Below are 26,609 nucleotides of genomic sequence, written 5' to 3'. Positions count from 1 at the left end.
GTGGCCCAAGTGCTCCTCTTCTGTCCTCCAGCTTTAGGTCTCTCTACCTCCCTCCTGCTCTGACTCCCCAGGGCATTTACTGTCACATTCCCTCACTTGGTATTTACCACTTTAAACCAGGGTTGCATATTGACATTCATGGACCCTAGGCACTTTTGCCTTCCTGGGCCCCTTTCTCCACGCAAAAATGTTAAAGATGATATTTTATGACTTCATGGTTACATTTATGAAGATGAATATATTAGTATCATATATTAAAACAGATTCCTCTACCCAAAAGTTCATTTTTTTCCTGATTTGTAAAGAAGTTGAAACATTTTCATGGGTCCTCACCCAGAGGCCAGGATGGGGAAGGGAATGGGGAGTTAACGCTTAATCAGTACAGAGTTTCTGTTTGGGGTGATGGAAAGTTTTGGTAACGGATAATGATGAAGGTAACACAACATTGTGAATGTAATTAACACCACTGAATTATATATAGGAAGGTGGTTAAAAGAGCAAAATATAGGTTGTCTATATGATACCAGAATTTAAAAATTTTTTAAAACCATAGGACTGTGCAACACAGTGCATTCCAGTGTAATCTGTGGATTACAGCTAATAGCATAATTATAACAATATTGATTTATCAATTATAACTTAAGTACCACATTAATGCAAAATGTTAATAATAATAAAAACCATGTGTATAAGGGGAAGGGCATATGGGGACTCCCCACTTTCTGTATGATTTCTCTGAAAATCTGCAATCCTGTAATAGAAAAAAGGCCAAGAAATGCATATCTCAATGTGTAGTCACAGAGACACAGACTCAAGTGCTAGTAATTTCTTTGGGAGGTGATCACAGGAAACATCAACGGAAGAACAGAGACATGAAATAGGGAAGGGAAAGAATCCATTAAAAATTGTGCTCAAGCAGGTTGCCACCATGGGCAACTGGAGTTTAATCACTCTGAAGACTTCTGGGAGACACTGTAGAACATACTTTGGAGTTATCCTAACTGAGGGATGAGGAACCTGATGTATTATATACTAACTTTCATCAGTTCTTAAAGCTGCTTCTGGAGGTTTTAAGTCCCTGGCACTGCCAGCTTGTTTCATATACAGACAGAACATGCTCCTAAGGTTGGCAAAAACCCTCAGAGAATCACGCTTGCTGGCAGTTAGAAGTCAGATCAGCATGTACAGAAATGATAAATATCAAGGTCACCTTCTAGAGTATACCTGTGTATACCTGTTTGTAAGCCCATAGAAATGGATGAAGGATGACCACTAAACTGTTGACAGCAGTTATTGATCTAATTATCCTTTAAAACAATTCATGGCCAGCTTCCTCCATTTTCCTGTACTGTGAACAACTGGATGGTACTTCAAGGTTCTGGATGGGATGACTAAACCTGCTTTTGTCTCCTTGAAGGCAACCACTTCATATGCTTCTACGTAGGTTGGAAGTGCATGGCACAATGGTGTTTGCTATCATGGTAGTTGCTCAGTAACCATGATAGATTATGTGACCAATGAAACAGACCCTATCTTGACCCCCTCAAGGAATATATACCCACAAAAGCTAATGCATTTACTTTCTCTCATTAGTAATCATTTATGTCAATCAGATAATATTCTAAGATGCCATAGTCCCCTATTCCATTCTAACCCAAACTTCCACCTCCACTTATCTGCCATTTCCTACACTGAGCCTCCATTAAATCAGCCATACTTCACCTTGACCATTCAGGTAGCACTAAATCAATCATAACATGATAAGGGATCTCTAACTGAATAAAATCTTTCTGCCTCCAACCCACCTTATCCTGGGTTTCCAGGGCAGTCAGTAATATTTCCTGGGCCTAGAGTAGTAAAAAGGGGCTTCTTGACACATTCCAGTTGACTCCCCAAGCAGAGAGAGCAGCATGTATTTAATGAGGTAGCCTGAATTTTTCCTAACAGGCCCAGTGAAAACTGGTCTGAAGAAATTATAATCCTCTAGGCCTTCTTTTAAGAAGTCTAGCCAAACAAAAAAAAAAGGCTGAAAATATGAAGTCTCTAAGAGGAGAGAGATCTTGGGTTTCTTGATTTTGTTTGGCTATTGGTTCCATTATTCATTCATTAAAACATTTATTGCGGGACTGTTATGTGCCAGGAATTATGCTGGGCACTTTGTCAACTCACAGTGAATACAAAGGCATAGACCAGACTAGAGGGCACGTTTAAAGGGCACTTTCCACACTAAGTTCTCTGCCAATCTTATGTATTTTATTATACCAAAGACTTGCTTGCTTATCCCCTTTTAATTTAACCTTCTTCTATTTTATCAGGCAGCATGCAATTCCTACTACAGCTTATATCTTAAAACTCATGGTCCAGAAAGCACAGGATGCTCTATGGTGGAGGACCTGCCTTGTACCCATAGCCTACAAAGGACCACATCTAAGGTACAGGTCTGCATATTCTAGTCTCACTGCTCCTGTCACTGCTGTGGCTGGAATTAATCTTGAGGTCTGCAATTCCCTGCCTAGCCCCTCCTTATCTTCTAAAACACAGTTTAAAAATACACTCACACACAACAGAGCAACCACACACAGGCCAAAAGCAGAGATGCATCTTATGATAAAACCATCCTTTAATGGAAAAGCCGGGGCTGGAAATGGAAATGGGAAGCAAGCAAATTCAAATTCAAGGCCTTGAAGATCCAAGATGGCAGTGTAGGGAACTGCAGGCTGCACTCCTCCTCCAGAAACTACGGTAAGATAGGTAGGTTTACCTGGCAGAAGGGAAGCCTCGGGACCGCGGGGGCAATCAGATGGGGTAGCTAGAGAGGGAGACCCAGTTGGCCAGAGGAGAGGGAAGCCATGGGAAATAGGGCTGGCAAGCCAGCACACAGGTGACTCAGAGGGAGAGAGAAGCCAGGAAAGTGATTTGTCTGGATGACCAGCATTCAGCTTGCCTTGACAAGGGATGTACCCCTTGTCACCCAGGAAAGTCACTGAGCGACAAGGGGTACATCCTGGTGCCCAGCACCTCAAAGTGGGGAACCTGAGGAGAAAACAGTTGTGGGGACTGGCAACCAGCCTACTCAGGGGAAGAGAAGAGTAAGGGGGGAGGGGAGATAGGACAGACAGACCAGATATCAGTGGGTTCTGGGAAAAAGAGAGACACCAGCCAGTGATGAAGGGGTTCCAGGGAGAGGGGAGGGGGACCTGATCAGGCAGGGTGTCACACCCACCCACTCTAGGAGAGAGAGGAACTGGGTCAGTGAGAAGGTGAGCTGACAGAAGCCCAACACCCAGGGTGAGAGGTAGGCCAGGAGAAGAAGCAGGCAAGCTATCAATGTCCAACCAACCTGAGAGAAAGGAGGACAGGAAGAGGTAGCCTGCCAGCTCTCAGAAGCCCAACTGGCCTGAAGGAAAGACAGCAGGGAGAGACAGCAGGTGAGTTGCCAGGCACCCAACCTGCACAGAAGAGAAGGGAGCCTGAGAGTGATCTAGCAGGTTGCCAGGCATCCAGCTGACTTCCTGGAGAAGAGTAGCTATGGGACAAGCAACCTCATGACAGGGAACTTAGACTGGGATATTTCTTTATTTTTTTTTATTTTTTATTTTTTTATTCTTTATTATTTATTCTTTCACTCCACATCTGGGTACCTTACTTTCAGAAGACAGGCCACAGCATGATGTACTGGTGAGCACTGGCAATCTGAGACAGTTCCTATTGCCTGAGAGGGAGGTCTGATATATTAGTCAGCCAAAGGATTGCTGATGCAAAATACCAGAAATCTGTTGGCTTTTAATGAAAGATATTTATCTGAGGTAGAAGCTTACGGTTATCAGACCATAAAGTGTAAGTTACTTCCCTCACCAAAGTCTTTTGCAATGTGTTAGAGCAAGATGGCTGCCTATGTCTGCAAGGGTTCAGACTTCCTCTTCCTCTTAAGAGTCCATGGTCCTAGCATTTTCCAATATCAGCTGTAGGCTGGGATATGTCTCATCTCTCTCCTGGGGCTTGTTTCTCTTCCCAGGCTCAGCTGCTCTGCTCTCTCCACAAGATAAGCTGTAAACTATCAGGCAAATGGCTCAACTCTCTTCTCAGGGCCTCTGTCATGTCTAATGGAGCCTTCTCTCACATATCTGCTTCTCTATGTATTTACTTCCCAGGGCTCCAGCATTAAAACTCCAACTAACTCCTCTGCTTTGTTGTTTTCTCTGTGAGTACCTGCCCACCAAAGTGGCAGGGACTCAATGTCCTACTGATGTGGCCCAATCAAAGCCTAAATCATAATTTAATCAAGTAAGAGTGAAACCTCTGAATCCAATACAATCTAATGTACCCAGAAGAACGGACCAATTTAAAAACATAATCCAATATCTAATTTTGGAATTCATAAATAATACCAAACTGTTATACCTGATCTTTCTGGGGTTTTTTTTTTTTCATTTTTTTCCTTTTTCTCCTTATTTTCTTCATTTCTTTTCCTTTTATTGTTTTTCCCTAATGCATTGCTTTTCTTTTGCTCCACATTCTCTTGTTTGGTCTTCATTTTCTATATTCTCATCTTTCTGATCTTTTATTTTATTTTTCCTTTTTTTAAATTCTTTCACCTTTTTTAATATTATTCCTTTTTTATTTTTTATGATTTTTCTCTCATTACTTATTTTATATCTTGGATTTTAATGGTTTCTTTTCCGTCTTTTTTTGTTTTTTATTTTATTCTCTTTCTTTTCTTGTTTCTTTCCATTTTATGTCTTAATATTTGGGGGGGACATGAACAACTACAAGGATATAGAATAAATGGAACCAAATGTCAAAGAGGAAGCTTAACATAAAACAAAATGAAATAAAACTTAGATTAGAAAGAGAAGCTAAACAAATGAATAAACCCAACAAGATAAATAGGTGTCTAGACACCAGAAAAAGTTACAAGCCATACCAAGAAACAGGAAGACATGGCCCAACCTAACAAACAATCTAAAAGGCAGGAGAAGACACAGAGCATGGAACAACAAATGAAGGATGTCCAAACAAATGTCATGAATCAACTTAATGAAGTGAAGGAAAAGATAAAGGATATTAGGAAGACACTGGGGAAACATACAGAAGATATCATAAAGATACATAAAAAGATAACAGATCTGATGGCAATGAAAGGCAAAATACAAGAACTTAAAAATACACTGAAGGGAAGCAGATGTGACTCAAGCAATTGGGCTTCTGCCTACCACAAGGAAGGTCCCAGTTTCCATTCCCATTGCCTCTGGAGAAGGCAAACTGGCATGGTGGGCAGGCGCGGTGAGCTAACCCAACAAGATGCAACAAAAGAGACACAAAGAGGAAAGACAAAGAGAGACACAACAAACCAGGGAGCTGATGTGGCTCAGGTGATTGATCACCTCTCTTCCACCTGGGAGGTCCCAGGTTCAGTTCCCAGTGCTTTCTAAAGAGAAGAAAAGCAGATACAGAAAGAACATAGTAAATGGACACATAAAGCAGACAGCGGTCGCAAAAAATGAGGGGGGGGTAAATAAATAAACATTTTAAAAAATACACTGGAAGCACATAACTGTAGATATGAACAGGCACAGGAAAGAATTAGTGACATCAAAAATAGGACATCTGAAATTGCACAGAAGAGATAGATTTTAAACATTTAAAAACTTCAGCAGGGACTCAGGGAATTGAATGACAACACAAAACACATAAACATACACATTATAGGCATCCCAGAAGGAGAAGAGAGGGGAAGGGGGGCAGAAGGAGTGTTGGAGGAATTAATGGCCGCAAATTTTCCAACTCTTATGAGGGACATAGATATGCATGTCCAGGAAGCACAGCACACTCCAAACAGTATAAATCTTAGCAGGACTACCAGCAGACACATACTTATCAAATTTTCAAATACTCAGGATAGAGAGAGAGATCTGAAAGCAGCAAGAAAAAAGAGAACCATCACATATAAGAGACACTTGATATGATTAAATGTTTATACCTCATCCAAAACCATGCAAACAAGAAGACAATGGCCTGACATTATTAAGGTGCTAAAAGAAAAATACTGCCAGCCAAGAATTCTGTATCCAACAAAGCTGGCACTCAAAAATGAGGGACAGTTCAAACCATTCACAGATAATCAGAAATTGAGAGAGTTTTTCAACAAGAGTCCTGCCCCTTCAAGATATGCTTAAGACCCAGGGATGGGCCTCCCTGGCACAGAGGGATTATTACCAAGCATCAACTAACAATGCAACTGGAAAAAGTCCTTGACCAAAAAGGGGGGGAAAGGTAAAGACAAATGAGTTCATATGGCTAAAAGACTTAAAAGTGAGTCAGGAGGTCATTCCAGAGGTTATGCTTATGCACATCTCAGCAGGATCTCATTGACTGCCAAATTAGACACTACTCCAAGTAGCAGGTGTCCTGAGGGCCCTGGATACATCCAGGCACTATAGTCAGAACAAATAAGTCATGAATATGGTGTCTTGCCAGTGGGCCCTACTCTGGGGTTTGTGCTCCCCAGTGTGACAGAATTGGACTCAGTTGTGGTTTCCCTACACATGACTCTTCAGTCCCTTCTATTTGAACTTATAGTTGGTGCAGGAGTTGGTAGGTACATGCCCAAGAAACTTGAATCTTTGGACTCTCCATGTGCTGGCTGAGCCCTGGGCCTCAATGAAGTTGCAACATCTACTCTCTAGTTCATTGGACTCACCCAGGACAACTAACAAGGAGGTGATGACGAACAACCACCATACTAAGAAACCAAAGGAGCATACAACTGCAGGCAAGAAAGTCCCATCCATTAGCCATATGGGACTAAAGCCTTCTCTCAGTTAGAGGTGGAGTGGGCATCACCATCCCAGAATCCTCAGGATTGGGGAATGAATGATGGGCTGGAGTGGACTTATTGGTATTCTACCATAGACTTATTGTGATTCTAGCAATGGAAGCACTTATACCATTGATATGGAGGACCTCCTGGTCCCTGGAGGCTATGAGGTCAGGGAGAGGAAAAACAGGCATAATACAGGGACATTTTTGGGACTTGGGAATTGTTCTGAATGACACTGAATGACAGATACAGACTATTATATATCATAGTGGGGGACTTTACACATCATTATCACAATTAGATAGCACATCTTGACAGTGTTAATAACAAGACATTGAATAATAATAAAGAAACATATTTTTAAGGAACTAGACCTAATAGACATATGCAGAACATTACACCCAAATACAACTAGATCTACATTCTTCTCAAGTGCACATGGGTCAGTCTGCAGGGCAGATTACATGCTGGTCACAGAAAAAGTCTCAGTGAATTTAAATACCCTGTAATTATACCAAGTAATTTCTCTGGCCACAATGGAATGAAGCTGTAAATTAATATTTACAGAGAACCAGAATAGGCACAAATAAATGGAAGTTAAACAATACACTCTTAAACAATCAGCAGGTCAAGGAGGAAATCTCAAAAGAAATAACTACCTTGAAAGAAATGAAAATAAGAATGCAATATATCAAAGCTTGTAGGATGCAGATAAAGAGGGCCAAGAAAGAAATTTATAGCCATAAATGTGTGTATTTAAAAAAGGAAGAGGGAACTGGTGTGGTTTGGTAGTTGAGCACCTGCTTCCCATATACAAAGTCTTGGGTTCAATCTCTGGTACAAGAAGAAGAAGAAGAAAGAAGAAGAAGAAGAAGAAAGGAAGGAGGAGGAGGAGGAGCTAAAATCAAAGTCCTAACTGTACACCTGGAGAAATTATAAAAAGAACAAACCTATCCCAAAGCAAGTGAAATAGGGAAATAACAAAGTTTAGAACAGAACTAAGTGAAATAGAGAATTAAAAACCACTAGAAAAAATTTAAAAAAACAAAAGTTGGACTAGCAAAGAATTTTATTAAAATAGACAAACCTTAGCTAGACTAATAAATAAAAGAGAAATAAGATACAAATAAATAAAATAAAAAATGAGAGAGGGGGCATGATCATATATATAGGAAGCCCTGACAAATCCATAACAAAACTTCTAGAGCTGATAAACTAGTTCAGTAAAGTGACAGGATATAAGATCAACACTCAAAAAATCAGTAGCATTTCTTTACACTAATAATGACCAATCTGAGGAGGAAATCAAGAAGAAAATTCTATTTACAATAACAACTAAAAGAATCAAATACCTAAGAATAAACTTAAGTAAGGATGTAAAGGACTTTTACACAGAAAACTACACAATATTGTTAACAGAAATCAAAGAAGGCCTAAATAAATGGAAGAATGTTCTATGTTCATGAATTGGAAGACTTAATATCATTAAGATGCCTATCCTACACAAATTGATTTCCAGATTTAACACAATGTCCTTAAAAATTATAACACCATTTTTTACTGAACTGGAAAAGTCAATTATGAAATTTATTTGGAAGGGCAAGGGGCCTTGAATAGCCAAAAACATATTGAAAAAGGAAAACAAAATTGGACAAATCATGCTATCTCACGTTAAAGAATACTATAAACCTACAGTGGTCAAAACTGCATGGTGTTGGCACCAGGATAGACATACTGACCAATGGAACTGAATGGAGAGTTCTAATATAGACCTGCACATAAACAGCCAACTGATAATTGGCAATGCCACCAAGCCTCCTCAACTGGGACAGAATGGTCTCTTCAACAAATGGTGCTGGGAGAACTGGATAGCCATATCCAAAAAAATGAAAGACAATTCCCAAATCAACAGATACAAAACATTACATAACTTTTTTTTTAAGATTTATTTATTTATTTCTCTCCCCTCGGCGATGTGGGAGGAGTGGGGGTGTGAGGAGTGGGGTATATGGGAACCTCTTATAATTTTTATTGTAACGCTTTGTGTGATTTATGTATCTTTAAAAAAAGATAATAAAATAAAATTTTAAAAGTTGGACCAAAGACCTAAATATAAGAGTCAAGACCATAAAGCTCCTAGAAGATAATGTAGGGAAGCATATATGAGATCTTGTAGTAGGAAAAGTTTTCATAAACTTTATACCTAAAGAGGAAATACAAATGGCTAAAAAGCACATGAAAAGATGTTCATCATCACTCACTATTAGGGAAGTGAAAATCAAAACTGCAATTAGTTACCATCATACACCTATTAGACTGGTTGCTATTTAAAAAAACAAACAGAAAACTACAAGTGTTGGAAGAATAGGAGCACTCATCCTCTGCTGGTGGGAATGTAGAATGGTGCAGCCACTGTGGAGGATGTTTTGGCAGTTCCTCAGGAAGCTTACTATAGAATTCCCATATGATCCAGCAATCCCACTACTAGGTATATACACAGAAGAATTGAAAACAGGGACACGAATATATATATGTACACCAATATTCATAGTGGCATTATTTGCTGTTGCCACAAGTTGGAAACAACCCAAGTGACTAACAACAAACGAGTGGATAAGCAAAACGTGGTATATACATACAATGGAATATTATTCAGCTATAAGAAGGAATGAAGTTTTGACACATGAAACAACATGGGTGAATGTTGAAGACCTTATGTTGAATGAAGTAAGTCAGTCACTAAAGGACAAATATTGCTTGACCTCACTGATAAGACCTAAGCATACTGAACAGACTCAAAGAGATACAATCTGGAAGATAGGTTATCAGGAAATAGAAAGGGAGTAGAGATAGGTAAATCAATGCTCAATCTGGACAGAATCTATGATAAGGTGGAATGGGGTGGTTTGGCATTGGATGGGAGTGATGATGGCACAGTATGTGAGTGGGATGGACAGTGCCGGAGTGTGAGGGTGAGCAGGGTTGGGGGTGGGTAGGTTGGACTATCCATGGAACTGGGTAGAGGAAGGAACAGGTGAACTCTGGGGAGGTGGAGGTCTGTGGTTGAAAATACAATTGTGGGAATGTTCTTTTGGCAAATATGGCAGGGGAGGGTCACTGGTACAGAGTGTGTGTGGTGGGGGGTTGTGTGGGAAAGGGTGCACCTGGGGCATGCTTCTATGGTATTTGAATGTGTTCATCTGGTCATAGGATGTTATCTCAGTGGGTGGAGCCCACACAATAAACAACAAAATAATAAACTTCCACCCTGGGGAGTCCTGCTACATTCTCACATAGAGGGACAAGAATCTCTTGAGTACATAACCAGTGCCTAATGAAAGAAAACAGACCAATATGTCAAGACTTCAATATTAATGCATGTAACTATTAACCTTATTCCTGTAAAATTGAAACTTTGCCTAATAATAACTATTGCCTAAAAGTTACCTCCTGAAAACCTCCTTGTTACTCAAATGTGGTCTCTCTTAAAGCAAAACTCAGCAAATAAACATATTACCCCTCCACCCCTGGCATGGGACATGGGACATGACCCTCAGGGAGGAACCACCCTGGCACCCAGGGATTAATACCAGATACCAACCAGCAATGCATTTGGAAAAGACCTTGATGAAAAGGGGAAAACATCAAATATGAAAGTTTTATGGCTAAGAGATCTCAAAATGAGTTGGGAGATCATTCCAGAGGTTACACTTATGTATGTCTCAGGAAGATCTCACTAACAGTCACTGTGAATGATGTCTCAAATAGGGGTGCTTCTGAGGGCTCTAGAGACATCCTGGACACTATGGGCAAGGCACACAATCCCTTAAAATCAGCACCCTGCGCTCAGTGGGCTTTACCTTGAAATATATGATAACTTAATTCCAATGTAACAGAATTAAACTCACTTATAATTTCCCTACACATGGTTCTTCTGCCCCTTTTATTTGAGTCTATAATTAGCAATTTACCTGTTAAATATATGTCTCAGAGACTTAAATCTTTTATCTGTTCATATCATGGTTGACCCCTGAATCTCAGAAGAGTTGTGGCCAATACCTACTCTCCAGATCATCAGACTCACCCAGGACAACTAACAAAATGACAATGATGGACAACCCCCATCCCAAACAACAGAGTATTTACAACTGCAGGCAAGACAGTTTCTACCATCTGATGCATAATATCTATACCCCCTCTCAATATGAGGCAGAATGGGCATCACCATCCCCAATTCCTCAAGATTGAGAAATGAACAAACATAAGGGGGCAATGCAACCATGGACAAAGTAAATTTATTAATATTGTAGTAATGGAAGAACATGTAGCACTGTTAGAAACATAGAGGTTATCAGAGGTTCTGAGAGGAGGAGGCAGGGACAATAGGTGGACAAAGGACATTTTTAGGGCATTGGAATTAAGTGTAAACCACAATGTAAACTGCAGACCTTGGTTAGTAGCAATGCTTCAATATTTATCCATCAATTGTAACAACTGTACCACACAACTGCAAGATGTTATTAAATAGGGAAGATGGGGGAAGGGGAGGTTTGGGGTATATAGGAATCTCTTATTCGTTCCATGTAACTTTTCTGTAATCTAAAACCTCTTTAAAAATAAAGTTTATTATATTTTAAAAATTATCAAGGTAGATAAACATACCAGTAAGGCAGGAGGAGTGGGAGAAAAAAGTTCATGAACATGCAATTCAGAAAAAAATGGCTAATAAAAATGGTCAACTTTAGTCCCTACCTCTCTCCCTCCCTTCTTTCCTTTTGGCAATTACTTTTGCTGTTTTTATTTATTTTTTATTTCCCCCCTGATTTTCATAATATTAGTTTTAGTCTTGTGTGCTGATTTTCAATCTTAAAAATCATTTTTTGGTTAGGTGATATATATATTGTCCTTTGCTTTCTGAGGAACTGTATAATACAGTTTTCCCTTAGCAGTACTTCTAAGACTTTTCATATGGTATTAAATTTAACATCTTGGTTATATTATTTCTCAAGGTTGTACTATTTATGACAAATATTTTTCTATGTTTTTGTGAAAAAAACTTCCTTTTAGTGATATTAGAATGTGATTTCAAGTTCATAAGCTTTTGTTACATATACTAATTAACTTAATCTTTTTTGCTCCTCTTTTGGAGGGGATTAATATATAGATAAAGGAATATATCTATGCCTAATTTTATTTCATCATTCCCTTGACTATATGACATGGATTGTGTGTTGTAAGGATTTAATTTAAACTATTTCTTTTGAAATTTTACAATTGTTTGATTTCTATATTTGGTCATGAAATTAGTCTTCCACTGTTTTCCCTTTCATTGCTAGCCATTTAGACAAAAATTATCTTAAGAATTCCAGACATTACTTATTGAGAATTGTTCATTATTAATCGGGCTCTGCCACTTTCAGGCTGTGTGACTTTGGGCAAGTTACTTAGCATTATCTCTAAGCATTATCTATAGAATGGAGATGACAATGAGGTAGAGGAGGAAGAGATGGTTGAGGGGGTAGTTGTAGTGATAATTATAATACCTACCTGTGGAATATTGTAAAGGTTAATTGAGATAAGACATGTAAGCTTAAGTACAATGCCTGGCTCATAGCATGTGGTCATTAAATGTTTGCTAATATTTTAAAACTAACAGGATCCACCTAAATATCATCCAAGTTTATACCCTACTGCTGATTTCCATAATCTTTGCCTTTGATAGGCTCTTTTCTCCCACCCAGACTGTAACAATAGCTTCCAAACTCATATCCCTAGTTCTAATTTCTTTTCCTTTTAATTCATACAAGGGTGATATTTCTAAAATATAGTCCATTTATATCACTCCCTTACAAAAAGCCTTCAATGCCTCCCCACTGCATAGAACAGTGTTTCCTAAACTTCACTCATTCTCATACCTCTTCCAGAACATATTGCAAATGTTTCCTCTGCTTGGATTGTTTGCCCCATTTTTCTTCCTGAAGAATTTATATTTATTCCCAATAACTTACATCAGGTTTGTCTACTAGAAAGGATGTCATCTAATATGAGTTTCAATTTATTTTGGATGCTTGGGTACTTATTTTATAATTTAAAAACTATTTGATTGACAAATAACTACATGAGCACCAACAGTTCTATTTACCCATGTAACCACCACCCAAAACAAGATCTAAAACATATCCATCAGCTTAGAGAGCTCACTGGCACCACCATCTAGACAATCCAACACCTTCCTCCACCGGAAAGCAACCACGTACAAATTTCTGATTGTAGGTTCATTTTGCCAGTTTTCTGACTTCATTTAAATGGAATAATATAATATATACTTTTTTGTCTGACTTATTTCACTAAATAAAATGCTTTTATATTTATACATACTATTATGTGTCTTTATTCCTGAGTAGGATTCTATTGTATAGATATAAAACAATTTATTTATCCATTTTTCTGTTGTTGGACATTTGGGTTATTTCCAGATTTTTGTTATTATGAATTGAGGTTGCTATAAATATTCTTGTACAAGTCAAAGAAAAAAAAAGAAATTCAAGGCTTAAGCTAAAGTATCAGGCTCCCCAATGTGTGATTTAGTATAGAATATAGACCAAGGATGGTTAGTTGCGCCACCAAAGACTTTATCTCCTCTGGCTTTGTAACAATATGATTCAAATAGAATCCCTAAGTCTGAAATGATCCATTAAGTCATGCAGCTTCTATTTCATATTTTATAGTCAAACATGTATTTGGAGGTTAGGACAAAATTGAGCCTAAAATTTCTTTATTTTAAAGGGATAGTTTCTCTGAATAGAATTGCTTCCTAAACAGGAGAGTGGGGCCAAAGAAACGATAATAATATAATTTTCTAATCTTTCTGAAGAAATATTTAACTTGACATCTTTTATCCAGGGGAAACCTGGAAACTAATTTTCTGCTCATAGTTGATTCTTGCTTTGATCCCCCCTCCCACTTCTACACTTAGAAATAAACCTCCTTCTAGTTGCTTCTCCAGTTAGTGATTGGTAGTAATCCCTCAGCACCAGGGAGGCTCATCCCCAGGAGTCATGTCCCACATTGGGGAAAAGGTAATGCATTTGCATACTGAGTTTGGCTTAGAGAGTGGCCACATTTGAATGACATGGAGGCTCTCAGGAGGTAACTCTTAGGCACCCTGCAGCTCTAGGCCTAGTTCATATTTCAGGCTCCTATGCACAGTCATTAGTAACAAGGGCTCATTATTGGACCATCCTTCCTTGTTGATCTTTGCTGCTGCACTTGGGGGGTTATTGTTGTTCTATTGGGGAATTTGATAGAACTCCTCTGGGTGGGAACTCAGCACTCCCTCAGTTGACGTTTGTAACTGTAACTGCTATAAAAATATGCAATATATATCATAACATATATATGTCCCCTATATACATGCCCTGGAGAACTCCCCCTCATCCATGTGTACCCCATCAATAACAACCCACACAAGAGTTCCTCCCCTGCCATAGTTGAACCTCTCTGTGTTCCAAAACTTCTTCAACAATGAATCCTAATATATTGCCAAATTCAATTAATAGGAAATTGAAATACAGCAATGGGTTTAAAGTTTAGAAATAGAATACATAGTAATTTAGAAATACTAAAAAAAGTAAAAACAAATTGGTGTATTAATAAAATGAAAAATATTATAAAGCTTTGTTTCTAATGTTTTGCTTTTCATTACTGTAATAGGTGTTGCCCTGTATGTACAGTGGCAAGGCACTTTCATTTCTTCCTCAGTGTCTACATCCTTCCTTTTTTTTTTTTTCCTAATTTTTTATTTTGTCTTCAAAAAAGTCTTGGATCACAGTAATTCACATACATAATTTAGGGACTCCCAGATATCCAACATCAAACCATTTACTCCTTTCCCTAGCAATGATCTTTTTACATGTTCATGTTATATTTTCTGCAGCTGGTGTACAGATTTTGAAACATAGCTACCAAACATGGTTCCATTTTGGTTTACATTATTATTTATATTATAGACTGTACAAATTTCTAAATTTTTAGTTTCCTTATGTTTTACATTATGGTTTATATTTTAGTTTATAGACTTTTATACAATTTAGATGTAAGTTAACATGTCTTGTATCCATTGTTGCATGATCTTGTGGAGCACTTCCATTGTCCCCCAGTTGCCCTGCTTCCATCTATGATATATCTCTCTCCCACTCCCCTCAGGGCACACTGTGACAATCAATCTTCACTACTTGAGGGACCACATTTATAGACACTGCAACAATGCTGAGGGTTTGACATAGTAGACTGCCCTAACTAACTGGGAGCCAGCGATTCTCTTGAGAGACACAATTCCCTCTATTTGGAAACATCAGGTCTCCCCAGGATGTGGGTACACCTTCACACTCATTGTATGGGTTTCCACCCAATGATATAACACACTATGACAACATGAGCACTTATATACTCCCTAGAAGCTAGCCCCTGTACCAGATGCCCCCACTTAAGCACCTTAAAAATGTGATCCTTCTTTACTATATTTTCTAAAGAGTTTTCTCAACAGTATAGTTTCAACCATATACCTGACATTCTCCCATATTCAGTGGTGCTCCCCAGTCCTCCCCCGAAATTCCTTGGGTCATCTGACCCATCCTCCCAACCCTAGCCCTCCTCAAGCCTGCAAAGCCCCACCCAAAGGTATCCCTATGCCCCCATCTTATCCCTTCCCTGTACAAATACTTACCTCCAGCTTATCATAGACTTCACCCATGTAAGCATCAGCTCGCAACCTTTCTCTCTCCTTCAAATTCCTTTTAGTCTAACTTCCAGTCTTTAGCTCTCTGAGACAGCTTGGTTTGCTTGCTTCATATCAGAGAGGTCATGTAGTATTTGTCCTTCAATGCTTGGTTTGCTTCACTCAACATAAGGTTCTCAAGATTCATCCATATTATCAAATATATTTGTAATATATTCCTTCTTATAGCTGAATAGCATTCCATTGTATGTATATACCACATTTTATTTATCCATTCATCTCTTGATGGGCATTTGGGTTGATTCCAACTTTTGGCAGTAGTGAATAATGCTGCTATGAACATTGGTGTGCATATATGGGTTTGTGTCCTTGTTTTCAGTTCTTCTGGGTGTATACCCAGCAGTGGAATTGCTGAGTCATATGGAAAATCTATAGCTAACTTTTTGAGAAACCGCCAACTATTCCCTGCACCCTCCCCAAGCATGGGGTTGCAGGTAGAAAAAGAAAAAAAATAATTGCCCTGGTGAAAACCGAACCTTAAATGAGACTGAATTTAATTGACCATAGGTCTGAATTAAGCAAGGAAAAGCAGACAACATCAAAGATGCTTCCTTTGATTCTTGAGACTTTTAAATGGCTACTTACCAAAAACATGCAGAAAACACCTTCCAGAATCTTTTTTTCCCTATGTAATCAAATTGCTCAAAAAGAACCCCAGATGAAATTCCCATATACCAATAAATTTTTAATGGGTGAATTTGACTCCACAACCTAGATGTTGGAGAAAAGGGGGTACTCACTGGGACGTGGAGACTGATGATTACAGGCAGAAAGTTTATTGGAAACTCTCTCAATGGAGGGGTCTGAAGAATAGACTTCAGCCTGCCCCTGGAAGGGGGGATGTGAATTTATAGAGTACCTTCCTAGGTTGGGGCAATGATAGTTGGTGGGAGGGGGTCAAGGGTTTGAGTAAGGTGCAGGGGCCAATAGGAAGCCCTAGAGAAGAAAATTTTCCCTTGTATGACTACAGGGTAGTGGGTTAGGGAGTTATATTTTCGTGGAATACTGGAGGAGCAGGTGGTCCTCTGATCTGGAGGGAATGAAGGTCTCTATCTCACTTTATTCCCATTTCCACATGGTTTCTTCATTCAACCTTTGGAGAAGTGACATACTTTCAGACACATAGGCTTAACGGGATGGGGGGGCTTGTCTTTCTTCAATGCATGTCAGGGGGAACTGAGTCACAGCTACTTAATTATTGCAAACCTAGTGAGGTGGAACCTCTAACGCTAGGTATGCAGAAAAAAAGTATATGATTATTCAAAAATAAAATTTTGTTTAATGCTGAGATCTAATTCCCCTGGACTGGAATAAAACTCTGTCATTAGGGATTTCCCTCTCCCTGATTACAGAAAGTTATCCAAATGCCCCTAGGCATTTGATATATAATTCTGAAGTCAGAGAAGCCTTGGTATTCTTCAATCCACACTCACTACCACAAATATCAGAGCTACCATGGTCCCTGGAATGCAGAAAATCATTGCTATGTATGTTGCCACTTGGGCACCCCAGTACCTGGGGGCCTACTTCCCTTGCACATTGCCTAAGTCTGCCCCTCTAAGGTTTTTTCTACCTTTCAAACACTGTGAAAACCTGGACCAAATGTTGCCAATACCTAAGAAACCCCAAACCCCCACCCCCCTTCCAATGTTAGAGAGCTTTCCATCTTTTTTTTCTGCTCTTGTAACTTCTGCTTCAAAAATTGTAGTTCTCTAAATGGATAGTACAAGTCTTATAGAATGTTAATGGCAAAATCTAGATGGCAGGCATATTCTTTTAGTTTTCTTATATGTTTGAAATTTGTCATAACAAGTGGTGGAAGAAAATACAACTCTCTTCCCAACCTCTAACACTCCAGGTTGTGACTTTTGAAAACAAAAGCCAGAAAGAGTAGTGGGGTACAGTGGGGTGCTTAGTACTTTGACATAAATGTCCCCAAGAAAAGGGCAATGATGTACCTAACAAACCTTCTTAGAAACAAAGGAGCAAAAATACAGTGAGAAAAGACCATAAATTAATATATCATTGAATTTCCTCACCACACATTCTAAACAAAAGAGAACCAAGTGTGATTGTCCACTCACATACCCCACTACCACCCCTGTCTGAAATCTAGTTGGCCACACACCTTAACCACCTTCATTTTACTCAAGGATATTTAAGAGTGAAGCAATATCTAACTTTCTTCATTTCTGCATCCCACAGTCAGCATGTAAAGGATGGGATCTTGGCTTTAAGAACCATAATTTGGAGATACCCCAAGACAACTTAATTAGTTTTGTAAACGTATAGTGGTGATGGTAATACAACATTGTGAATATAATTAACACCACGAATTATGTATCTGAATGTGCTTAAAAGGGGAAATTTGGGGTGATATATATGTTGTTAGAATCAAAGTAAACAACCATAAGACCATACAATACAGTGAACCCTACGGTAAACTATGGACTATAATAAATAGCACAATTATAATATTTTCTCATTGATTGAAACAAAGTTACCATATTAATGCAAAAATGTTAAAAAATGAGGGGGACTAGGGAGGGGAAGATGGGTAATATGGCCCAAGAAACTGGGGAGAGGGTGGGGAAACATATGAACATAGGAGATTGTCAGGTATGTGGTTGAGAGTATAACATTGAGAAAACTTTTTCAAAAATATAACAAGGAAGGCTACCTGTTTAAGATGCTTAAAGGGGAGAATCTGATACAGGACAGGCTTCTAGGGAGTATGTGAGTGCTCGTTTTGTCATAGTGAGTTATATCATTGGATGGAGACCCATACAATGAGAGTGAAGGTATACCCACATCCTGGGGAGGACTGATGTTCTCAAATAAAGGGAATTATATCTCTCAAGAGAAATGGTGGCTCCCAGTGCATTAGGGCAGTTGAGCATGTTATGCCCTCAACATTCTTGCAAGTATCTCTGAACATGGCCCTTCAAGCAATGAAGAGTGATTGTCGATGTGGGCCCTGGGGGAGGGGGAAAGAGGTATTGAATAGGTGGAATCAGTGTAACTGTGGGGCTATGGAAGTGTTCCACAAGATTATGCAAGGATGGATATAGGACATGTTAAATTACACCAAAAAATATATAGGGGCCTATAGGCTAAAATGTAAATCATAATGTAAAACTAAGATAACTAAAAATTTAGAAAATTGTATAATCTAAAATATAAACCATAATGTAAACCCAAGTGTAACCTTGTTTGAAAGCTATTGTCTCAATATCTGTACATCAGTTGCAGTAAATATAGTATGAACATGTAAAAAGATTATTGCTGGGGAAGAGACAAAGTGTCTGATGTTGAATGTGTGGGAGTACCGTATATTGTATATATGAATTACTGTGGTCTAAAACTTTTGTGAAGATGAGCTTAATAATTAGAAAAAAAAGAAAAAGAAAGTACATGGACACTGAGGAAGAGATGGAAGAAGTTGCCTTGCCAATCTCCATACAGGGCAACCCTTATTGCAGTGATGGAAGGCAAAACATCAAAAACAAAGCTTTTTCATTTTTTAATTTACTTTAATTTTCTAAATTATTATGTATTCTATATCTAACCTTTAAACCCATCACTATATTCCATTTTACTATTAATGGAACCTGGCAATATACTGGGCTTCATTTTCAGGGAGGTTTTGGGCCACAGAGGGGTTCGATGGTGGCGGGGGAGGAATACTGGTGTGGGGGGATATTGGTGGGGGGATGCATGACTGGGAGGGAGTTCTCCAGGGCATATGTGCAGGGTGCATTAAAATGTTTGGATATTTTCATAGTGGTTACAGTTGGGAAAGACGGCAGGGGGAGTGCTGAGTTCCTAGCCAGGGGAGCTCTGTCGCATTCCCTAATGGAACAACAACAATCCCCCAAGTGCAATGGGTAAGACCAATAAGGAAGGATGGTCCAACAATGAGTCCTTGATGCTAATGACTATGCTTGTGAGCCTCTGTGCCTGAAATAAGAACTAGGCCTAGAGCTGCAGGATGCCTAAGAGTTACCTCCTGGGAACCTCCATGTTGCTCAAATGTGGCCACTCTATAAGCCAAACTCAGCATGTAAATGCATTGCCTTCCTCCCAGCGTGGGACATGACTCCCGGGGATGAGCCTCCTTGGCACCGAGGGATTACTACCAAGTACCAGTTGATGATGTGACTGGAGAATGACCTTGAATAAAAGGGTCAACTCAGACCAGCAGAATATCTCAGCCTACATGTAATATCAGGAGTTAAAAATGCTTTTTGACCTTGAATAAAAGGGGGAAATGGAAAGGACAAATGAATTTATATGGCTATGAGTCTCCAAAAAAGAACCAGGAGGTCATCAGAAGGGTCACCGTTACACACACCTCAACAGAGTCCCAGAGACAGGTAAAGTAGATACAACCCCAAGTATTGGTTCTTGTGAGTGCTACAGAGACCCAGAGGTTCTATGGTCATGGCAGATGGACTTCAGTGCCATGTCAGTTGGCCCTACTTTGGAGTTTGTGTTCCTGAGTGTGATGGAGTTGGACTCAGATGTGATCTTTGTTCACAAGCCTCTCTTGTCACTTTTATCAGACCTGTGGTTGGCGCTGGCATTTAGTATGTACTCAGGGGACCTGAATCTCTGGACTGTCCATGTGATAGCCAGGCCCTGAGCCTCAACAGACTTGCAACTCCTATCCTCTGGTTTCTTGGACTTATCCCACCAGCTAACAGGGAGGTGAAAAAGGTCAACCACCACACCAGGGAGCCAAGAGTGCCTACAACTGCAAACAGGAAAACTGCATCCATCAACCAAGTGGAATCTAAGCACCCTCTTGATACAGAGGTGGAGTGGACATAGCCATCCACAGAATGGAGGAGTGGAGTATGAATTGAAGTTGACTTTCTAATGCTCTATTCTGGAATTGTTGTGATTAGTGATGGAAGTAAATGTGGCATTGAGGTGGAGAAAGTGGCCATGATGGCTGCTGGGGATGGGGAGTGGGAAGAAGAGATATGATGTGGGGGCATTTTCAGTACTTGGAGTTGTTCTGGGTGGTACTGTAGGGACAGTCACTGGACATTGTGTGTCCTCCCATGGCTCAATGGGTGGACTGGGGGAGAGTGTAAACTGAAATGTGGACCATTGACCATGTGGTGCAGCAGTGCTCAGAGATGTGTTCACCGAGTGCAGTGAGTGTCCCATGATGTTGGAGGAGGTTGTTGTGGGAGGAGTGGGGTGAGGGGGGGTGGTATATGGGGACCTCATATTTTTTAATGTAACATTAAAAAATAAATAAATAAAGACAAAAAATGGGGGTGGGTGTATAGGAACATTTTCTGCATGATCTTTCTATAAGCCTAAAACTTCTCTAATTAAAAATTTTTCATGCAAAAAGAATTTTTAATGGCCAAGTCTGCAAAGAAACTACTAAGTGCTACTGTACTTTGGTAATATCCTGTCAACTGGTTCTTAGGGTCATACTGAAAATACCTTAGCATTGCTCTGAATGCTGAGACAAGACCTTCAGAGATATTCCTCACTCTCTTCAGTTTCAGTAGGAAGCAGCTATTAGAAAGTTCTAAACATGCAAAACAGAAGGTAAAAATAAAATTTCTCATAGAAATATATAAAATTAACTTTCTGTCTGATTGTTGTCACATCATGTAGAAATTGCTGATAAGCTTTTCATCAAATTTGAAAAGTATACTTGGAATGGTCTGATAAAATATTTGCTAGGTAGTGTATTGAAAATGCATATTAAGTTGCCCATTAGAGGCCCTTCCCCAAGAGAAAAGTATTCTGTCTGTACAGCAGGTAAAACTGAGGTATAACAAGATACCCATTAGGTTCCCAATCAGAAGAGGGATGTCTGAAAAAGATTAATTTCAACTTTGAGTCCTTAATTCACTTCTGTGATCTGCAAGCATTGATTTGTGATTGGGACGTTTCACATTTGGACAGCTCTAAGAAGGTGCCCCGCAATGAGTTGCAGCATGGAATAATTTATCCAAAGATGGCTAGTGATTCTCCTGAGTAATCCTGGAGTCTGTCTGTTTAATATGACAAAAGAAAACTAGTTCATCTGGCAGTAACAGATAACATTGCAGAGTGTAAAAAAAAAAAAAAGAAAAAATTATTTAACTGGTACCTGGTATTTTATTTCATTTATTCTTATTCTCAACTAAAATCTTCTAATATTTATCAGTTATAGATTATCTGACCACTTGACCAATATTAGAGGAAAAGGTCTTGATCTCCTTTCCTTCTCTCTCTTCTCTCTCCTCTCTCTCTCCACTCTCTCTCATACACACACACACACACACATATAGATGTCTGACACAGGTGCCATAGCAGTGTCTCTCCTCTCCTCCTCAGGCTGGGTTTCAAAATGTATCTGTCGACTTTTCCTGCAGCTCCCTGAATTGCAGGCATAATCATAACATTATTAAAACCCTGGAATGGCATGTCCCCATTCCCCCAATAACACAAATTCAGATATAACCCCTCATCACAGACACATAATCTGTCTGACCCTTCACCCAAGAAGAGAGCAAGCACTTCTGATTCTACCTTAACCCCTTCTTTCTGCCTCCCTTCACTGCTTCAACCTTCCCTAACCACCACCCACCAGGGTGGGTTTTACCTCCATCTTTTTTTTTAACCAGGACTTTTATGTTATTTTATTAATTAATTAATTTATTTTTAATGTTACATTAAAAAATATATGAGGTCCCCATATACCCCCCACTCCCTCACCCCTCCATCTTTTTTGAATAAGCAGAACACTCTGAATCAGAGAGAGAGAAATTTGAGTGAGATGGGAGAAGGAAAGCAAGGAATGGATAACCTATGACAGTTTCTCAGTTCTGAGCCCAGGTAGGATTGTTCATTATGATGAAATGAATATCAGGAAGAAATGAATTGCTCAAAATGTTCCCTTCTAAACAGGTAGATGCAGAACTAAATCGTCAAACATTCTACTCTTAAGACAAGCATGACATCAGGTGGCTGCCAAAAGCAGGGGAGTGTGTTCTATATAGTGTGTCTTCATTTGCACTGTAGCTTACGCCTGTCTCAGGATGCACATTTGGAGCTCCTTCTATTTACAATCCACTTATGCTCACTTCCCATAGCAGAGATCTATGGAACCCAGCACAGAACATGAACCAGAAGGTGAAAAACTCCTCAAACCAGGTCAGTGAGTCTATCAGAATAATTCAAGACAGTAGCAACATCTGTCATTGTAAGAATAATGTTTCAAGTAGCAGATCAAGCTCTAGATCTTAATGTGGGAAAACTAACAAAAAACAAACAAACAAACAACAACCACCTTGTAGCAGCTACAAGATTTCAGTTTTCCAGAGATAAGGAGTCCCCATTTCCTTAAGGAAGCAGTAGTAAATTTGCATTCCTTAAAAATTCCACCACCTGGCAACTGTAACCAAGCTGTTCACCCCTGATTCAGCTGCTAATAGTGAACTCACTAGAACCACAGCCTCCAAATTCCTCCAATCTGGGTCAGGGAGATTCAGTTAGGAGTTTTAGTCAAGACCCTTTCAGTTGCGAATGACATTCCCAGTATAATAGCGGGCACTGAAGGAATATCAATTGTATGGATATGTGAATGAATATGCATTCCAGTGCCAGCATATGTGCTAAAAGGAAAATATACCCACTGCATATTCTATCCATAAGCAAGTCAGAGCTCTGAGAGAAGAAAATGGCCTATTGAAAATAATCACAGGGTAAATCATAGCAGGATTCACCTTGAAGCCAAAATCCAAACCCATAGACCCAGTTCAAGTCTGATTCCCTGGTGCTGATGGCTGCACTGGGATCCACCCTGGCACCATTCTGCTTTCTAACCAAGATCCAGACAGACGGGGTGGCAAAACTGGGCTTCTCACTTTTCCTCCACATCTGTGGCTCCTTCTGCTAACAATGAACCCACTAAATAGGAATGGCATGGCTGGCACCCTGGTGCAGATCTGCCATTCTCTGGGCCCTCCGTGTGGCCCTCCACTTGCTAGGGTTGGAAAAAGGGAATATGACAAGGGATAAGGAAAACTCCCGTGTAACTATCTAATCTGCCCAGTCCAGCCATAAGGCTGAAAAGCGCCTGCCTGACATCACTACTGCAATTTTACATAAATGACATTCAGGCTGGCTACGAAACCCCATGCGAGTCTCAACAGTAAAGGGCCTCTGGGTAATTCACCAGCTGGCTAGCTGATTTTAGCACAGTTAGTAAAACACTGCATTAACATTTAGCTTTTGTGTGTAGAACAAGCTGTGCAGTAAATTTTTCTAAATGTTACTCAAATATATTACCTGCAAACTATGGGCTAAGCCAAAGCTTAAAACAGAGACAAGAAAATATGTCTGTTCTCAGACCAAGTTCTTAAACAAGTTTAACCTGTCTTTGGAGGGTATACATTCCCAGCCCACTGGTGGTAGTTCTTAGTAATGGATGATCATCATGTCTAGAACGAGGGCCCAACCTCTGCCATGGACCACTCACTCATTTGATCCATCTTCTAGTATGTATATACTGTGTGCCTACTGTCTGCAGAGCCCTTTATTGGGGACAGAGTCATTTGCGGAGCACCAAGACCAAGGTTATACCAAACTGTGAAGTAGGAAAATTGACATTCTGGATATGCCCTTGGGAGTCTGATGCCATATCAGATGCTGTCAATCCCATCCATTACCCACTCATCACACATCTCTGATTTCCATCCATGCCAAAAGCATCTTACTGGAAACACTTGGGATTTCTGCCTGAGGGCTTATTCAGGCTGAGAGGTCATGCTTCCCCTGAACACATGCAAGCTGGAGGTGAAATAAACCACCCCTCAAGTGGGATAACAACGAAGCATGTTTACACTGTCTCTCAGAGTCCCCCAGTGGAACTGAGTGCTAGTCATTGCAATTGTAGCTGGCTCAGGACTGCACCTGTAATTGTCTATCTTCCCTTCCCTGTCTCATCTCCCATTCCCCTAAGGCAGGGGTTCTTAACAAACAGTTCATGAGCTTGAATTGAAATTTTTTTAAAACCCACATTATTCTTGTGGGACGTGTTGGTGCAGGTGTGATATATTTATTAAATAATACACAGTATACTGAGGACTTAGTAAGGGGTCTGTGGTTTTCACCTGGCTGGCAAAGGGGTCTGTGGAACAAAAAAGGTTAAGAACCCCTGCTCTAAGGGTTCACCTTCCCAAATAAACCACCTGTACTCCACTTGTACCCTTAAATGCGAGTTGGCTCCCCAAGAGCCACATCCAAAGACAGACCCCTTCCTCTCTCTTTTGGAATTTAACTCCCTTGCCCTTTCATTATTTTTGAAACCCAACCATATACAAAGCTTTCTTAGAACCATCTTTGGTCTCCCCACTAAAAATAAATTGATTAAGTATTTAAATCATTAATTAAACTAACTTTCTCTTCAGAAAAGAGCCCCAAATCCATTCATGCTGAGGTGAGAATGATATGGAGTATTTAAAAGTTATGCTTTCCCCCACTAGATCAACAAATGTTCAAGGAACGCAAGGGACTGTGGGATGCCTGGCTGCAGCTTATACAGGTCTTCCTACCCCAGGAAGATCAGATCACACAGACATATGTTTGTTCTAGTGTTCACAGAGTGACCCTGAGATTTAGGAAGGAAGAAGGTGAGAGGAAATGGAGACAGATACTGGGCAGGCTCTGAGCCCTGGTGACCCCTCTGCAAGCACTGCTGCTGCAGAAGGTTTTTCGAAGGTGAGGGAACTCCTCACAGAACAGCTAATAGTGACCATGACAGAGACTACTGGGAATACTGGGTCAGCCTTAGAAGCAGAGAGACTGGTGATAACCAACAGGAATGGGCAGAGGTATTAGGAATGTCAAACAAGACCAGGAAATGGGCAGAATGTTAGTGCAGGAGTTGAAAAGGGACCTTGTTTATCATGAGACCTGTCCCAGAGAAGACAGAAGCAACATAAATATCTGCACAGATAAACACAAGGGAAAGCTGGAAATACTCCATCCACTCTTAATTACCCTCAGGTGGATTATCTGGCTGGTGGGTGATCAACAGGAAAATGTACACTCTTGCTCTGGTTTCTCTCTCCACATTCACCCTGTCCTAGGTGCCTTCCCCCAATCCAGACTCATATCTATTCAAGAAATGTAAAGTCATTTTAAGATCAATCTGATGAGGAGATGAAGATATTTGTGTGCATGCAAAAACCCAGGGAGAAATGCTTTCTGATTATTCTTGGTCTTTTTAATTATTTGGGATCACAGCTCCCCTCCATCTGCATGGTAGCTCAGGAAGTGATTCTATAGTAAAACTGCTCTGCCAGAGACACCCACCCATGGGGAGGGGTGGCCACCTTGCTGAGGCTTCCCACCCAAGCCAGACTGCAAATATGCAGCCAGATAAATTTAGAAGCCACAACCTAAGTAAAAGAAATAGCATATAGCCCATGCATCCACCAGCATGCTAGACTTGGAGGTTTAACCATTCAATACTTCTGAAGTATCTGCCACATGCCAGACATAGGGTCTGCCAGATGAAAAGCAGGTTGCCTGACTTCAAGTGGACTTCAGTTAGTAAATTTTCCCCTTGTCCTTAAAAATGCCCATTCTGCTTGGGTGGGGGGGGGGGCGGCAAATATATATATATATATATATATATATGAAGTATAACATTATTATTTAGGAATTCCAACTTTGGAGTAGGAAAACCCTTGGTGCAAAATCTGGCTTTGCTATTTATTATGTGAACATAGGGAAGCTGGTTCAGTAGCCATAATTCCTCTAAGTTTCAGTTTTACCACCTGTAAAATGAACAATACAATAGGTCCAATTCAGGGTATTGTTTGTAAGGTTAGGTAAGATAATAAATGTAAGGCAGGGGTTCTTAACAAGGGGTCTGTGAGCTTGAATTGAAATTCAAGAAACATTATTCTTGTGGAACCTGTTGGTGTAGGTGTGATATATTTATTAAATAATACACAGTATAGTGAG

Source organism: Dasypus novemcinctus, chromosome X, assembly GCF_030445035.2.
Source record: "Dasypus novemcinctus isolate mDasNov1 chromosome X, mDasNov1.1.hap2, whole genome shotgun sequence".
In the NCBI taxonomy this organism is placed as follows: Eukaryota; Metazoa; Chordata; class Mammalia; order Cingulata; family Dasypodidae; genus Dasypus; species Dasypus novemcinctus.
The sequence above is the reverse complement of the archived record's forward strand: the minus strand, read 5'-3'. Positions refer to the sequence as shown.